At 44.9% G+C, this 13,196-nt stretch overlaps 1 protein-coding gene across 1 annotated transcript in view; it reads left to right on the forward strand.

Annotated features, from left to right (window-relative positions):
- Positions 1-13,196, forward strand: part of LOC139552461 (ephrin-B2-like) — a 65,543-nt gene that overhangs the window by 43,811 nt on the left and 8,536 nt on the right. The gene's annotated exons all lie outside the window — the stretch shown is intronic.

The following is a 13,196-nucleotide window of genomic DNA, read 5'->3' on the forward strand; positions in this document are numbered from 1 at the left end:
ATCACCATCACTATAATCTGACTGTGTCTCCTCTCTTCAGGTACTAGAGACAGACAGGCAGACTGCGTGACTTGTACAAGGCAAGCAGGTACGAGCTCCGCAAATCCATTAGGGACGCAAAAAGACAATACAAACTCAAACTTTAATTGATGTTCGACAACTCAGACTCATGACAAATGGCAAGGACAACAGGCTATCACGGACTACAAAGGCAAATCCAGCTGTGGTGCCCACCGAAGCCTCCCTCCCAGACGAGCTTAACACATTCTATGCTCGCTTCGAGGCAGACAATACCGAGCCATCCAGGAACGCTGTCTCGCTGCTCCGGATGACCAGGTGCAAACTCTCAAAAGAATGAATACAAAAATTTAAATAAAATATCTAGGCTTGTAGGCTTGCGTCTGGTAGGCTTGCATTAATGGACAGCCACGAGCAGCCACGAGCTGTCCATTATCGCAAGCCTACCAGACGAGCTAAATACCTTCTATTCGAGGCTAGCAACACTGAATTATGCATGAGAGCACCAGCTGTTCTGGATGACTGTGTGATCACGCTCTCAGTAGCCGATGTAAGAACTTTAAACACAACACAACAACGCCTCTTATCCCACAGGAGACTGAAAAGATTCGGCATGGGCCCTCAGATAAAAAGTTCTACATCTGCACCATTGAGAGCATCTTGACTGGCTGCATCACCGCTTGGTATGACAATTACTTGGCATCTGACCACAAGGCACTACAGAGGGCAGTGCGCACTGCCCAGTACATCATTTGAGCCGAGCTCCCTGCAGTCCAGGACCTCTATACTAGGCGGTGTCAGAGGAAGACCATAAAAATTGTCAAAGACTCCAGCAACCCAAGTCAGACTGTTTTCACTGCTACCACACGGCAAGCGGTATCGATGCAGTAAGTCTGGAACCAACAGGACCCTGAACAGCTTCTACCCCCAAGATATAAGATTTCTAAATAGTTTGTTAAATACTTAACCAATAGCTACCCGGAATACCTGCATTGACCCTTTTTGAACTAACTATTTTTGACTCATCACATACGCTACTGTTACTGTTTATTATCTATCCCATTGCTTAGTCACTTTATCCCTACTTATATGTACATACAGTATATGGCCAAAAGTATGTGCTTGTCGAACATCTAATTCCAAAATCATGGGCATTAATATGGAGTTGGTCCCCCTTTGTTGCTTTATAGCCTCCACTCTTCTGGAAAAGGCTTTCCACTAGATGTTGTAACATTGCTGCAGGGACTTGCTTCCATTCAGCCACGAGAGCTGTTTGGCGATTAGGCCTGGCTCGCAATCGGTGTTCCAATTCATCCCAAAGGTGTTCGCTGGGGTTGAGGTCAGGGCTCTGTGCAGGCACAGAAATGTCTAGAATGTCATTGTATGCTGTAGCATTAAGATCTCCCTTCAAACTTTTTGGCTCGAGGGCCACATCGGGATTTTGAAATTCAACAGAGGGCCACATTTTTTGGGGGACCAATTGTTTGTTAAAATCCATTTGCAGGGGCCTCCCGAGTGCCACAGCAGCCTAAGGCACTGTGTGTGTGTGAGGTGTCACTACAGACCCGGGTTCGATCCCAGGCTGTGTCACAGCTGGCCGTGACTGGGAGACCCATTGGCCCAGCGTCGTCCGGGTTAGGAGAGAGTTTGGCAGGCCGAGATTTCCTTGTCCCATCGCGCTCTAGTGACTCCTGTGAACGGCTGGGCGCATGCACGCTGACACGGTCACCAGGTGTATGGTGTTTCCTCCGACACATTAGTGTGGCTGGCTTCCGGGTTAAGCGGGCATTGTGTCAAGAAGCAGTGCGGCTTGGCTGGGTCATGTTTCGGAGGACGCATAGCTCTCGACCTTCGCCTCTCCTGAGTCCGTACGGGAGTTGCAGCGATGGGACAAGATTGTAACTACCAATTGGATACCACAAAATTGGAGAGAAAAAAGGGGTACTTTTCTATGTCTCGCGGGCCGGATTGAAGTGCACGGCGGGCCGGATACGGCCCATGGGCCGTACTTTTCCCCCCCCTTGGCCTAGCCCAAATCATTGTCACTATGCATTGGGGCAGGTAGCATTCTCCTGGCATCCGCCAAACCCTGATTCGTCCGTCGGACAGCCAGAGGGTGAAGCGTGATTCATCACTCCAGCGAACGCGTTTCCACTGCTCCAGAGTTCAATGGCGACGAGCTTTACACCACTCCAGCCGACGCTTGGCATTGCTCATGTTGATCGTAGGGTTGTGTGCGGCTGCTCGGCCATGGAAACCCATTTCATGAAGCTCCCGACGAACAGTTATTTTGATGACGTTGCTTTCAGTGGCAGTTTGGAGTGTAGCAACCGAGGACAAACGATTTTTACGCGCTAGGCGCTTTAGCACTCGGCAGTCCCGTTTTGTGAGCTTGTGTGGCCTACCACTTCGCGACTGAGCCGTTGTTGGTCCTAAACGTTTCCACTTCACAAAAACAGCATTTACAGTTGACCAGGGCAGAAATTTGACAAATGGGCCTACTTTATCTTAAGCGAATGGTCAGGGGGCTGTAACACAATACAAATCATTTATATACGGCAAATTGACCGCAAGAAGCCCAAACAAATATAACATTTGACGAAAACATAATAATTTCAAACCTTGCTTACATTTATTTGTATACAATCACATATATCTCTCTATTATGCGTGGGAATACTTTTAAACAGATTTCCAAATTAAAATCACTAAGCTCATATGCTGGTGTTTTTACAGTCATTTATGTCCCAAAATAAAATAAAAATGTTCTGTTTGTTTTTTGCTCAGAAAACTTGGAGGGCCAGATAAAATTACCCGGGTGCCAAATTTGGCCAGCGAGCCACCAGTTGGGGAAGTCTGGTGTATACCATGTGCATCCTGTACATATGACTAATAAAACATGAGACCTGTCAGGTGCCAGTCAGACTGTCTCCTCTCTTCAGGTACTAGAGATGGTCTGAGACCTGTCAGGTGCCAGTCAGACTGTCTCCTCTCTTCAGGTACTAGAGATGGACTGAGACCTGTCAGGTGCCAGTCAGACTGTCTCCTCTCTTCGGGTACTAGAGATGGACTGAGACCTGTCAGGTGCCAGTCAGACTGTCTCCTCTCTTTTGGGTACTAGAGATAGATTGAGACCTGTCTGGTGCAAGTCAGACTGTCTCCTCTCTTCAGGTACTAGAGATGGACTGAGACCTGTCAGATGTCAGTCAGACTGGCTCCTCTTTTCAGGTACTAGAGATGAACCGAGCCCTGTCAGGTGCCAGTCAACCTGCTGTGTTGGCATCTAAGGCCTGACAGAGGGTGGTGCTTAGTTTACGTGGTCTGTGAGCAAACGTGTTATAACATGTCTCCAACCATAAAATGTTAGCTTTTATATTAGCGTGTCTGAAGTGTTTTTAGATGTTGGCCTTTATACTCATATCTGATATTTGAAACGTACAGTGGGGAGAACAAGTATTTGATACACTGACAATTTTGCAGGTTTTCCTACTTACAAAGCATGTAGAGGTCTGTAATTTTTATCATAGGTACACTTCAACTGTGAGAGAAGGAATCTAAAACAAAAATCCAGAAAATTACATTGTATGATTTTTAATTAATTAATTTGCATTTTATTGCATGACATAAGTATTTGATACATCAGAAAAGCAGAACTGAATATTTGGTACAGAAACCTTAGTTTGCAATTACAGAGATCATACGTTTCCTGTAGTTCTTGACCAGGTTTGCACACACTGCAGCAGGGATTTTGGCCCACTCCTCCATACAGACCTTCTCCAGATCCTTCAGGTTTCGGGGCTGTCGCTGGGCAATACGGACTTTCGGCTCCCTCCAAAGATTTTCTATTGGGTTCAGGTCTGGAGACTGGATAGGCCACTCCAGGACCTTGAGATGCTTCTTACGGAGCCACTCCTTAGTTGCCCTGGCTGTGTGTTTTGGGTCGTTGTCATGCTGGAAGACCCAGCCACGACCCATCTTCAATGCTCTTACTGAGGGAAGGAGGTTGTTGGTCAAGATCTCGCGATACATGGCCCCATCCATCCTCCCTTCAATACGGTGCAGTCGTCCTGTCCCCTTTGCAGAAAAGCATCCCCAAAGAATGATGTTTCCACCTCCATGCTTCACGGTTGGGATGGTGTTCTTGGGGTTGTACTCATCCTTCTATTCCTCCAAACACGGCGAGTGGAGTTTAGAGCAAAAAGCTCTATTTTTGTCTCATCAGACCACATGACCTTCTCCCATTCCTCCTCTGGATCATCCAGATGGTCATTGGCAAACTTCAGACGGGCCTGGACATGCGCTGGCTTGAGCAGGGGGACCTTGCGTGCACTGCAGGATTTTAATCCATGACGGCGTAGTGTGTTACTAATGGTTTTCTTTGAGACTGTGGTCCCAGCTCTCTTCAGGTCATTGACCAGGTCCTGCCGTGTAGTTCTGGGCTGATCCCTCACATTCCTCATGATCATTGATGCCCCACGAGGTGAGATCTTGCATGGAGCCCCAGACCGAGGGTGATTGACCGTCATCTTGAACTTCTTCCATTTTCTAATAATTGTGCCAACAGTTGTTGCCTTCTCACCAAGCTGCTTGGCTATTGTCCTGTAGCCCATCCCAGCCTTGTACAGGTCTACAATTTATCCCTGATGTCCTTACACAGCTCTCTGGTCTTGGCCATTGTGGAGAGGTTGGAGTCTGTTTGATTGAGTGTGTGGACAGGTGTCTTTTATACAGGTAACGAGTTCAAACAGGTGCAGTTAATACAGGTAATGAGTGGAGAACAGGAGGGCTTCTTAAAGAAAAACTAACAGGTCTGTGAGAGCCGGAATTCTTACTGGTTGGTAGGTGATCAAATACTTATGTCATGCAATAAAATGCAAATTAATTACTTAAAAATCATACAATGTGATTTTCTGGATTTTTGTTTTAGATTCCGTCTCTCACAGTTGAAGTGTACCTATGATAAAAATGACAGACCTCTACATGCTTTGTAAGTAGGAAAACCTGCAAAATCGGCAGTGTATCAAATACTTGTTCTCCCCACTGTATAGGACATATTTGTTTTTGTACAGATACTGTAGATACAGTATATCCATTACTTTCTTTTCTCCCATCTGTCCTGCTACCCTCCTCCAACCAGTGACATACTTTTAATGTATGCCATTAAGAAACTAATTAGGATAATGAACAGAGAGAGGGGGAGGCCCATCTTCTTTTCCCAGGTTTTGTAACGTAACAGGCCGTATCCTCTCGCCTCACACACACAAATGACACCCACCATCACACTGTGATGATACTGTAGAGCTTCACACACACACAGAGAGAAAACACACACACAGCTCACACATGGAATGCTGCTGCCACACACACAGTCACACAGCTAACACATGTAATGCTGCTGCCACACACACAGTCACACACACACAGCTAACACATGTAATGCTGCTGCCACAAACACAGTCACACAGGGACCTATCATTGACATAAGTAACACAAACAGAAGTAGCACAGCTAACATGTCTACACTCTCTCTCACTCCCTCCCTCTCTCCCCCGCCCTCTCTCTCTCTCTCTCTCTTTCTGTGTGTGTCTCTCTCTCTCTCTCTCTCTCTCTCTCTCTCTCTCTCTCTCCCTCCGTTTCTCCCGCACTCCCCCCCTCGCTCCTTCTCTCTATCTCTCTCTTTCTCGCTCTCTCTGTCTTTCTCCCCCCTCTCCCTCTCTCTCTCCCTCTCACTTGCTCACTCTTTCCATCACTCACTCCCTCACTCTCTCTCTCTCTCTTGTTTTCCCCTTGGCTGTGCTCTGACTCGGTTGTCAGACTGGGTTAGTTTGGCTGGATAGCTCTCTATAATGTTTCTTTATTTGTTCTCCTCTTTGTGAAAGGGGGTTGCAGTGTGGGGGTTGTACTCTAGGGGAAAGAGCCTTAACTGATGTAGAGCTATCTCAGATCTCCAATCCCCTTTCCATGTTCAACATTTCACCCCGCTCTCCTGTCAATAATACACCTATGCCGGGCTGGAACAACGATTCGCCTCACATAATGAACAAACATGATTAACTTTACACATGCTCAATTGGATGGAGCATGGATGATAAGGGACACTTAAGTAGGCATTGGAGTATGCGTGTGAGCACTTGTGCCAGTGTGTGTAGGTGGCTATGATTCTGTTTCTGTCTTCACATCATAGGTTTTGGAGGATGTGCGTGTGCGTCCTTGTGTGTTCGACAGTTGGATAATAATACATGGCGTTTAGGTGTGTTTGGTCATCTGTCCCAGGTAGTGTGTATCTGTCAGAGTGATCCAGGTAGTGTGTATCTGTCAGAGTGATCCAGGTAGTGTGTATCTGTCAGAGTGATCCAGGTAGTGTGTATCTGTCAGAGTGATCCAGGTAGTGTGTATCTGTCAGAGTGATCCAGGTAGTGTGTATCTGTCAGAGTGATCCAGGTAGTGTGTATCTGTCAGAGTGATCCAGGTAGTGTGTATCTGTCAGAGTGATCCAGGTAGTGTGTATCTGTCAGAGTGATCCAGGTAGTGTGTATCTGTCAGAGTGATCCAGGTAGTGTGTATCTGTCAGAGTGATCCAGGTAGTGTGTATCTGTCAGAGTGATCCAGGTAGTGTGTATCTGTCAGAGTGATCCAGGTAGTGTGTATCTGTCAGAGTGATCCAGGTAGTGTGTATCTGTCAGAGTGATCCAGGTAGTGTGTATCTGTCAGAGTGATCCAGGTAGTGTGTATCTGTCAGAGTGATCCAGGTAGTGTGTATCTGTCAGAGTGATCCAGGTAGTGTGTATCTGTCAGAGTGATCCAGGTAGTGTGTATCTGTCAGAGTGATCCAGGTAGTGTGTATCTGTCAGAGTGATCCAGGTAGTGTGTATCTGTCAGAGTGATCCAGGTAGTGTGTATCTGTCAGAGTGATCCAGGTAGTGTGTATCTGTCAGAGTGATCCAGGTAGTGTGTATCTGTCAGAGTGATCCAGGTAGTGTGTATCTGTCAGAGTGATCCAGGTAGTGTGTATCTGTCAGAGTGATCCAGGTAGTGTGTATCTGTCAGAGTGATCCAGGTAGAGCATAAGCAGCCATTACCGAGCTGATGGAGCCTGCAGTTTTCTCTTTCAACTGTCTGCCTGTCTGACAATGTGCCTGTGTGTGCTTCCTCATCCTGTGTGTTATCTCTCTCCTCCTCCAGCGCCTTATCTCTCCCTATCTCCTCACTGGAGCTGACAGGAACATGACCCAGAAAACCCTTTCTGATTTCAGACTCCGATAGGGCCTCTACATCGTCTCTCTCGCTCTCTCTCTCTCTCTCTCAATTCAATTCAATTCAATTCAAGGGGCTTTATTGGCATGGGAAACATGTGTTAACATTGCCAAAGCAAGTGAGGTAGATAATATACAAAAGTGAAATAAACAATAAAAATTAACAGTAAACATTACACATACAGAAGTTTCAAAACAATAAAGACATTACAAATGTCATATTATATATATACAGTGTTGTAACAATGTACAAATGGTTAAAGCACACAAGTTAAAATAAATAAACATAGATATGGGTTGTATTTACAATGGTGTTTGTTCTTCACTGGTTGCCCTTTTCTTGTGGCAACAGGTCACAAATCTTGCTGCTGTGATGGCACACTGTGGAATTTCACCCAGTAGATATGGGAGTTTATCAAAATTGGATTTGTTTTCGAATTCTTTGTGGATCTGTGTAATCTGAGGGAAATATGTCTCTCTAATATGGTCATACATTGGGCAGGAGGTTAGGAAGTGCAGCTCAGTTTCCACCTCATTTTGTGGGCAGTGAGCACATAGCCTGTCTTCTCTTGAGAGCCATGTCTGCCTACGGCGGCCTTTCTCAATAGCAAGGCTATGCTCACTGAGTCTGTACATAGTCAAAGCTTTCCTTAAGTTTGGGTCAGTCACAGTGGTCAGGTATTCTGCCACTGTGTACTCTCTGTTTAGGGCCAAATAGCATTCTAGTTTGCTCTGTTTTTTTTGTTAATTCTTTCCAATGTGTCAAGTAATTATCTTTTTGTTTTCTCATGATTTGGTTGGGTCTAATTGTGCTGTTGTCCTGGGGCTCTGTGGGGTGTGTTTGTGTTTGTGAACATAGCCCTAGGACCAGCTTGCTTAGGGGACTCTTCTCCAGGTTCATCTCTCTGTAGGTGATGGCTTTGTTATGGAAGGTTTGGGAATCGCTTCCTTTTAGGTGGTTGTAGAATTTAACGGCTCTTTTCTGGATTTTGATAATTAGTGGGTATCGGCCTAATTCTGCTCTCCATGCATTATTTGGTGTTCTACGTTGTACACGGAGGATATTTTTGCAGAATTCTGCATGCAGAGTCTCAATTTGGTGTTTGTCCCATTTTGTGAAATCTTGGTTGGTGAGCGGACCCCAGACCTCACAACCATAAAGGGCAATGGGCTCTATGACTGATTCAAGTATTTTTAGCCAGATCCTAATTGGTATGTTGAAATGTATGTTCCTTTTGATGGCATAGAATGCCCTTCTTGCCTTGTCTCTCAGATCGTTCACAGCTCTGTGGAAGCTACCTGTGGTGCTGATGTTTAGGCCGAGGTATGTATAGTTTTTTGTGTGCTCTAGGGCAACGGTGTCTAGATGGAATTTGTGGTCCTGGCGACTGGACCTTTTTTGGAACACCATTATTTTGGTCTTACTGAGATTTACTGTCAGGGCCCAGGTCTGACAGAATCTGTGCAGAAGATCTAGGTGCTGCTGTAGGCCCTCCTTGGTTGGTGACAGAAGCACCAGATCATCAGCAAACAGTAGACATTTGACTTCGGATTCTAGTAGGGTGAGACCGGGTGCTGCAGACTGTTCTAGTGCCCGCGCCAATTCGTTGATATATATGTTGAAGAGGGTGGGGCTTAAGCTGCATCCCTGTCTCACCCCACGACCCTGTGTGAAGAAATGTGTGTGTTTTTTGCCAATTTTAACCGCACACTTGTTGTTTGTGTACATGGATTTTATGATGTCGTATGTTTTTCCCCCAACACCACTTTCCATCAATTTGTATAGCAGACCCTCATGCCAAATTGAGTCGAAGGCTTTTTTGAAATCAACAAAGCATGAGAAGACTTTGCCTTTGTTTTGGTTTGTTTGGTTGTCAATTAGGGTGTGTAGGGTGAATACATGGTCTGTTGTACGGTAATTTGGTAAAAAGCCAATTTGACATTTGCTCAGTACATTGTTTTCATTGAGGAAATGTACGAGTCTGCTGTTAATGATAATGCAGAGTATTTTCCCAAGGTTACTGTTGTCGCATATTCCACGGTAGTTATTGGGGTCAAATTTGTCTCCACTTTTGTGGATTGGGGTGATCAGTCCTTGGTTCCAAATATTGGGGAAGATGCCAGAGCTAAGGACGATGTTAAAGAGTTTTAATATAGCCAATTGGAATTTGTTGTCTGTATATTTGATCATTTCATTAAGGATACCATCAACACCACAGGCCTTTTTGGGTTGGAGGGTTTTTATTTTGTCCTGTAACTCATTCAAGGTAATTGGAGAATCCAGTGGGTTCTGGTAGTCTTTAATAGTTGATTCTAGGATTTGTATTTGATCATGTATATGTTTTTGCTCTTTATTCTTTGTTATAGAGCCAAAAAGATTGGAGAAGTGGTTTACCCATACATCTCCATTTTGGATAGATAATTCTTCGTGTTGTTGTTTGTTTAGTGTTTTCCAATTTTCCCAGAATTGGTTAGAGTCTATGGATTCTTCAATTACATTGAGCTGATTTCTGACGTGCTGTTCCTTCTTTTTCCGTAGTGTATTTCTGTATTGTTTTAGTGATTCACCATAGTGAAGGCGTAGACTCAGGTTTTCCGGGTCTCTATGTTTTTGGTTGGACAGGTTTCTCAATTTATTTCTTAGATTTTTGCATTCTTTATCAAACCATTTGTCACTGTTGTTCATTTTCTTCGGTTTTCATTTTGAGATTTTTAGATTTGATAGGGAAGCTGAGAGGTCAAATATACTGTTAAGATTTTCTACTGCCAAGTTTACACCTTCACTATTGCAGTGGAACGTTTTACCCAGGAAGTTGTCTAAAAGGGATTGAATTTGCTGTTGCCTAATTGTTTTTTGGTAGGTTTCCAAACTGCATTCCTTCCATCTATAGCATTTCTTAATGTTACTCAGTTCCTTTGGCTTTGATGCCTCATGATTGAGTATTGCTCTGTTCAAGTAGACTGTGATTTTGCTGTGGTCTGATAGGGGTGTCAGTGGGCTGACTGTGAACGCTCTGAGAGACTCTGGGTTGAGGTCAGTGATAAAGTAGTCTACAGTGCTACTGCCAAGAGATGAGCTATAGGTGTACCTACCATAGGAGTCCCCTCGAAGCCTACCATTGACTATGTACATACCCAGCGTGCGACAGAGCTGCAGGAGTTGTGACCCGTTTTTGTTGGTTATGTTGTCATAGTTGTGCCTAGGTGGGCATATGGGGGAGGGAATGCTGTCACCTCCAGGTAGGTGTTTGTCCCCCTGTGTGCTGAGGGTGTCAGGTTCCTGTCCAGTTCTGGCATTTAGGTCGCCACAGACTAATACATGTCCCTGGGCCTGGAAATGATTGATTTCCCCCTCCAGGATGGAGAAGCTGTCTTCATTAAAGTATGGGGATTCTAGTGGGGGGATATAGGTAGCACACAGGAGGACATTTTTCTCTGTTAAGATAATTTCCTTTTGAATTTCTAGCCAAATGTAAAATGTTCCTGTTTTGATTAATTTAATGGAGTGAGTTAGGTCTGCTCTATACCAAATTAGCATTCCCCCTGAGTCCCTTCCCTGTTTCACACCTGGTAGTTTGGTGGATGGGACTACCAGCTCTCTGTAACCTAGAGGGCAACCAGTGGGTCCGTCTCCTCTATACCATGTTTCTTGCAGGATGACAATGTCTGCATTACCGATTTCTTTGGTGAAGTCCGGGTTCCTGCTCTTTAGGCCAAAGGCAGATGACCTCAGACCTTGGATATTCCAGGATGATATAGTGAAGGCTTTTTGTTCCATAAAGTGTCCAATGTTGTTGGTTGGGGTTTGGCCTCTCTCTCTCTCTCTCTCTCTCTCTCTCTCTCTCTCTCTCTCTCTCTCTCTCTCTCTCTCTCTCTCTCTCTCTCTCTCTCTCTCTCTCTCTCTCTCTCTCTCTCTCTCTCTCTCTCTCTCTCTCTCTCTCTCTCTCTCTCTCTCTCTCTCTCTCTCTCTCCACTCTTTTTCCTCTTCTCTTCCAGCCCTCCCGCTTCATCTCTCCTCACGTTACATATTCCTTGTTTCTTAATGTAGCTCTCCTCTTCTTTCTCCGTTTCCCCGTTCTCTCTAACTTCTATCTTATTTCGACCATCGTTTCACCATTTTCTAACCCATCCTCCCTTCACTCTTTTGGTCTGTCCTTATTTTACTGTGTTGGAAATCTCTGTGGTTCGGCCTTCAGCATCATGCCATATCTATAGAACTAGTCTATGTGGAGAGAGGTACTCTGCATTGTGATGATGTATGTAAAGTACCTGAAGTATTATGCTAACGAGGGGGACGTTTCTGTGCTGATGATGTAGACACAGGCACAGATGGTTGCAGAGACAGAAAGTGTGTTGACCAGAGCGGAACAGTGAGAGAGAAAAGACAAGGAAGGACATGAATGTTAAGTCACAGATGTGCATCTGACTATTCAACTAAAGTGAACCCTAACCCTAAGTATGAGTACCTGCTTCAACTGCCAAGCCTTCTATTGGCTAATAACCACAGTTAGTATTCAGGACTAGGATCAGAAATCGGCTCTGACATTTCTGACAAACCAGACCATTTTTTCCCCTTGAGGCCCCCACACCTGCCCATTTTGTTTATTGGAGCTGCCATTATTAGCCAGAAAATTGTCATTTCGTGCAAGAAACCCAAGTTAGACAGGCCCACTAGGTTAAAAATGTACCAGCCCATCTGGCAATTGCCCGAAATGCCAAATGGCCAGTCCGCCCCTGGCCTCATCCAATCAAAGAGAGGTGAAGCATCATCTGTTTCAATTGGTGTCCAATCAGGCGGTGTCCTCAGTGACTCCACCAATTACAGATTAGTGCACTGAGGCAGGGCCACTGCTATTTGGCTCTGGAGACACTGCTGCCCACACAGATTGGGGAAAATTGTTTAAGCACAATTTACAACTCAAATTCGATTTGAGAGAGGAAATATAGTGTGTGTTAGCCTGTAAACAAATGATTTGAAGCATGCATGGAAAGAGATAGAACGGAGAATAGAGAGGGAAGAATCGGAGTGTTTCAGTAGCGATACAAGGAACCAATCCAACCCAGTTACCAGATTCTTGCCTAGCTAGAAAGCAGGTTTAAATCAATATGCAGTGGAACTTCTTGCAGTGGACATGGGATTGGTGAGTGTGAATGTAAATATGCATTCTTGTAGCACAATACAAAACGTGTTTTAGACCATATATCTGGTTACTGAGTTTAGATAGAATAGGACCCAATGTCTTGTATACAGAAAAGTATTTTACCATCAATACATCATTGCAATGGGTTTATTGTCCATCCTAAATGTATACATTTTAACATCTTTCCACCTACTGTAACAGCCAGCCAAGTGTAAAGCTGCATCTCTGTGAGATGAGCAGATTTTGCATTAGGGGAAGTTGAAGCCTGGCACTTTTTAAAGTGCCCCTCAGCCACGGCATAACTTCATCTGGGTCAGAGGTCAGAGTCCAACCCTACTACACCGACCACTGATAGAGAAGCACTGTACTGCATGGAGCTCCGCTGAGTCCCATTTAGAACGTAGGCTACACACGTCTGCAACCACACCCTGACACATTTACAGCAACAGATAACGTGCTACCTGTCTCAGACCTGCTGTTTTCAACTCTCTAGAGACAGCAGGAGCGGTAGAGATACTCTGAATGATCGACTATGAAAATCCAACTGACATTTACTCCTGAGGTGCTGACCTGTTGCACCCTCTACAACCACTGTGATTATTATTATTTGACCCTGCTGGTCATCTATGAACATTTGTACATCTTGGCCATGTTCTGTTATAATCTCCACCTGGCACAGCCAGAAGAGGACTACACCTGCATTGCTTGCTGTTTGGGGTTTTAGGCTGGGTTTCTGTACAGCACTTTGTGACATCAACTGATGTAAGAAGGGCTTTATAAATAAA

Source organism: Salvelinus alpinus, chromosome 24 (assembly GCF_045679555.1).
Source record: "Salvelinus alpinus chromosome 24, SLU_Salpinus.1, whole genome shotgun sequence".
In the NCBI taxonomy this organism is placed as follows: Eukaryota; Metazoa; Chordata; class Actinopteri; order Salmoniformes; family Salmonidae; genus Salvelinus; species Salvelinus alpinus.